This window comes from Bison bison, unplaced genomic scaffold, assembly GCF_000754665.1.
Source record: "Bison bison bison isolate TAMUID 2011002044 unplaced genomic scaffold, Bison_UMD1.0 scf7180017864209, whole genome shotgun sequence".
NCBI classification, from domain to species: Eukaryota; Metazoa; Chordata; class Mammalia; order Artiodactyla; family Bovidae; genus Bison; species Bison bison.
Window position 1 is genome coordinate 4,364,382 of NW_011494781.1, and position 5,561 is coordinate 4,369,942.

The following is a 5,561-nucleotide window of genomic DNA, read 5'->3' on the forward strand; positions in this document are numbered from 1 at the left end:
GTTTGCAAACTTGGACCCTTGAGTTAATTCTTTTTCTTGTTATAGCCCACCACACCTTTGCCCTATAGGAATGCAACTTTATCTAATGCTTTTGGAGGGTGGCACCTGACTAATCACCTTTAGAGAAAAATAAGTTTTCTGAAGAAAGGGTCTTAAAATGTTAACAGGCTTCCGGGCCAGAAGATGATGCAAATCACCTAAACTTTTTTGTATGATAAGTTTGCAGGAAGAAAGCCTGCCTTACTGCATGACTCTACCCCTTCCCCCATTATCCTCTATGCATAACTTAAGGTATAAAAACTACTTTGGAAAATAAAGTGCGGGCCTTGTTCACCGAAGCTTGGTCTCCCCAACCTAGATAGCATATTGAAAAGCAGAGACATTACTTTGCCAACAAAGGTCCGTCTAGTCAAGGCTATGGTTTTTCCTGTGGTCATGTATGGATGTGAGAGTTGGACTGTGAAGAAGGCTGAGTGCCAAAGAACTGATGCTTTTGAACTGTGGTGTTGGAGAAGACTCTTGAGAGTCCCTTGGACTGCAAGGAGATCCAACCAGTCCATTCTGAAGGAGATCAGCCCTGGGATTTCTTTGGAGGGAATGATGCTACAGCTGAAACTCCAGTACTTTGGCCACCTCATGGGAAGAGCTGACTCCTTGGAAAAGACTCTGATGCTGGGAGGGATTGGGGGCAGGAGGAGAAGGGGACGACAGAGGATGAGATGGCTGGATGGCATCACTGACTTGATGGACATGAGTCTGAGTGAACTCTGGGAGTTGGTGATGGACAGGGAGGCCTCATGTGCTGCAATTCACGGGGTCTCAAAGAGTCAGACACGACTGAGCGACTGAACTGAGCTGAATTGAACTGTGGTTGGTCATAACTTTCCTTCCAAGGAGTAAGCATCTTTTAATTTCATTGCTGCAATCACCATCTGCAGTGATTTTAATAAAGTCAGCCACTGTTTTTACTGTTTCCCCAACTATTTGCCATGAAGTGATGGGAAACGATGTCGTGATCTTCGTTTTCTGAATGTTGAGTTTTAAGACAACATTTTCACTCTCCTCTTTCACTTTCATCAAGAGACTCTTTAATTTTTCTTTACTTTTCCATAAAGGTGGTGTCATCTGCATATCTGAGGTTCTTGATATCTCTCCAGGCAATCTTGATTCCAGCTTGTGCTTCTTCCAGCTCAGCGTTTGTCATGATGTACTCTGCATATAAGTTAAATAGGGAGGATGACAGTATACAGCCTTGACGTACTCCTTTTCCTATTTGGAACCGGTCTGTTGTTCCATGGCCAGTTCTAACTGTTGCTTCCTGACCTGCATATAGGTTTCTCAAGAGGCAGGTCAGGTGGTCTGGTATTCCCATCTCGATCAGAATTTTTCACAGTTTATTGGGATCCACACAGTCAAAAGCTTTGCCATAGTCAATAAAGAAGAAATAGATGTTTTTCTGGAACTCTCTTGCTTTTTCCATGATCCAGTGGATGTTGGCAATTTGATCTCTGCTTCCTCTGCCTTTTATAAAACCAGCTTGAACATCTGGAGGTTCATGGTTCTCGTATTGCTGAAGCCTGGCTTGGAGAATTTTAACATTACTTTACCAGCGTGTGAGATGAGTGCAGTTGTACAGTAGTTTGAACATTCTTTGGCATTGCCTTTTTTGGGATTGGAGTGAAAACTGACCTTTTCCAGTCCTGTGGCCACTGCTGAGTTTTCCACATTTGCTGGCATATTAAGTGCAGCACTTGTAATGCATCATCCTTTAGGATTTGAAATAGCTCAACTGGAATTCCATCACCTCCACTAGCTTTGTTCATAGTGATGCTTTCTAAGGCCCACTTGACTTCACATTCCAGGATGTCTGGCTCTAGGTGAGTGATCACACCATCGTGATTATCTGGGTTATGAAGATCTTTTTTGCACAGTTCTTCTGTGTATTCTTGCCACCTCTTCTTAATATCTTCTGCTTCTGTTAGGTCCATGCTATTTCTGTTCTTTATCGAGCCCATCTTTGCATGAAATGTTCCCGTGGTATCTCTAATTTTCTTGAAGAGATCTCTAGTCTTTCCCATTCTGTTGTTTTCCTCTATTTCTTTGCATTGATCACTGAGGAAGGCTTGCTTATCTCTCCTTGCTCTTCTTTGGAACTCTGCCTTCACATGGGTATATCTTTCCTTTTCTCCTTTGCTTTTCACTTCTCTTCTTTTCACAGCTGATAGTAAGGCCTCCTCAGACAGCCATGTTGCATTTTTGAATTTCTTTTTCTTGGGGATGGTCTTGATCCCCGTTCCTGTACAATGTCACGAACCTCCATCCATAGTTCTACAGACACTCTGTCTATCAGATGTAGTCCCTTACATCTATTTCTCACTTCCACTGTATAGTCATAAGATATTTGATTTAGGTCATACCTGAATGTGAAACCCCACACTCATTTTTATAACAAGTTTTCTTACTATTACACCATACTGCCTGGTCTAAATCACTGAAAATTAAATCCTCTTATAGCCATCATGGAGCTGCCTCTTTCAAGGATTTGTGAAGAGATAAGAACTTATGATAATGTCTTTCTTTTACTTTCAATCAGCTGTGCTGGTATTTTGTAAATCTAAAAAGCATAGTGTATTAAAATTTGGAGAGAAAACAAGGCTAATCCTTTCATTTTCTAGTGAGCATGCACTCTGGGATGGGGTTATTGAAAGCAGTACTTTGACCCTATCCTCCCCCAGTCCCCCACCACAATACCACCACCAAAATAAAGTTTAGGAACTCAATGATGGCTACTGAAACTGAAAGATGTCTATTAGATTTATCAGAGTACTTTTTAGGTTAGTTGGATTCTTTGACTTTCCTTATCTGTCTTGATATCCAATGGTGTCTGGGTCTCTGGGTCAGTTTGGTGCATTAGACAGAGCACAGTCAAATAAAAGATCAGAAAACAAGTCTTGGCTGGCTGGTTGACATGTGAATAGTATTCCTCTTCCTCATTAAAAAGATTTTACCAAGTCCAGTTTAATACTCCTGTAAATTTGGGAGCTGCTAATCTGAGTTTGGGATAGGGTCAAGCCTTTATTCACAAGATGAATGATAAAGAGGTGATAAAGTCAGGTACTGAGTGAAAACAGGCATGTTGGGAGGTTTAGGTTTGGTGAATTTCTCTTTGAAGAAGCAAAAAGGCAACAGACAGCTTAAAGAGATATGTATAAGACTTCATGATTCACAAACCTTTATTGGTGAATGTCTTCCAGGATATTTATCTGGTCACAGAAGGATCACCAGCTGACTACTGAGGAACTTAGACATGAGAACAAATCTAGTGTCTCTCTACATTTATCTCTTTAATAACATACTTGCTCATTTTCCTTTTGTTTGTAATGTGGGCAGTTCCTGGTGACTGGGTTTCAAGTAGATTGTCCCAAACTTATGACATTTTGATTGTTTTGAGTTTTTCAATTTATGATGGTGTGAGAGGGATTCAGTAGAGACCATACTTTGGATTTTGAATTCTTATCTTTTCCTGGGCAAGCATTATGGTATATCCTGGGCTATTATACTCCTTCATTTTGCTGGGCAGGGCAGCAGCTGCACTCTGAGCCAACCATATGATCACTAGAATAAGCAATGATGCACTTAAAACCATTCCAAACTCATACAGCTATTCTGTTTTTTAGTACAGTATTTGAAAAATTACCTGAGATTTCCAACACTTTATTATAACTTAGGCTTGTGTTATATGATTTTGCCCAAATGAAAGCTAATATAAGTGTTCTGAGAACATTTAAGGTAGGTGAGGCTAAGCTATCATGTTTGGTAGGTTAGATGTATTATACATATTTTTGACTTACAGCATTTTCAACTTGTGATGGCTTTAGCAGGACATAACCCCATTGGAAGTTGAGGGAAATCTGAAGCACAGAATGTAAGTAACAAAACAGAGAGAGGTGTGTGTGTGTGTATGTATTAAATCTTAAAACATGACTCTTGAATTTATAGCATTCTCCACTCTTCAGCAGAAAAAAACAGGTTTCATAGTGTGTCACTTACTGTGAATGTACCAACAATGTAGAGTTCAAAACTACAAATGTTACAGCCAGAAACATTGGGTTTCTTGGAAATGTGTTTGGGAAATCTTTTAAGACTGTAGCTGTCTAAAATTCTGCCTACAAGAAGTTTTCACATGGGCTCTGTCATATCCTGAAAAAGACTAGCTTATCATAAATGGGAGAAAAATTGTTCTGATATAGAATGATTACATTTCAGTACTCAATGTGAGAGCAGGAATAAACAGGTGAGGAACTAGCAAATCTTCTAGAAGGTAGTGCTTTATTATCACAAATACCTACCCTAAGCTAACTTCACCCAAAATCACTATAATAAATGACTGCAGAAAGTCAGAAGGAAGAAAAACTCACTGAACATTTCAACACCTGTAACAAATGCAGTGTTTTAACCAGCAAGAGGCTTATGAGTGGTGAAAGGTAATTGTGACAGCTCCAACAACTTTGCTAACCCACGAATTCTATTCAGGTAAATGCAGACCCTCTATATGAAATGAAAATATATTTGCAATTCTCCTGTGGCACATATAGTAAGTGATAAATAATAGAGTGATAAAATGTCATGAGGGATGGGAAATGGAAGGACCCTTGGAAAAACCCAACTAGTACTAAGAAGTGACTCTGGGAGTCAGGAAAATCGGGGAAGGAAAGAAGAAAAGTGACAAAGGGTTCACCTAAAGTAATGTAGGCATGGCCTGTGCCTTCCAGAATCAGCCTGTCAGAATCTCTGTGTAACTATGAATGTGGTCCCAGGATTTATACAAACAGGAACTAATAGTCTATTTGAAATCAAGCTGAGGAAAAAAAAAAAAAAGTGTGGTCCTTTCTAAAGTTCTGTTTATGTGGAAGGGCTCTAAATTATTGCAAGTTTAAATAAGGAAGAAGGTAAAACTAATGCCTTGTCTGGGCATTTAAAAAAGAGTTAAAACAATAGTATGTACTAGGAAATGTATCTTGTTTATACTACAAGTGTCTCAGAAAGAGTCATGTAACAGAAAATATGTTTTGAAACAATTCAGTTCAGTCGCTCAGTCGTGTCTGACTCTTTGTGACCCTATGAATCGCAGCATGCCAGGCCTCCCCATCCATCACCAACTCCCAGAGTTCACTCAAACTCACGTCCATCAAGTCTGTGATGCCATCCAGCCATCTCATACTCTGTTGTCCCCTTTTCTCCTGCCCCCAATCCCTCCCAGCATCAAGAGTCTTTTCCAATGAGTCAACTCTTCGCATGAGGTGGCCAAAGTACTGGAGTTTCAGCTTTAGCACCATTCCTTCCAAAGAACACCCAGGGCTGATCTCCTTTAGAATGGACTGGTTGGATCTCCTTGCAGTCCAAGGGACTCTTAAGAGCCTTCTCCAACACCACAGTTCAAAAGCATCAATTCTTCAGCGCTCAGCTTTCTTCACAGTCCAACTCTCACATCAATACATGACCACTGGAAAAACCATAGCCTTGACTAGATGGACCTTTGCTGGCAAAGTAATGTCTCTGCT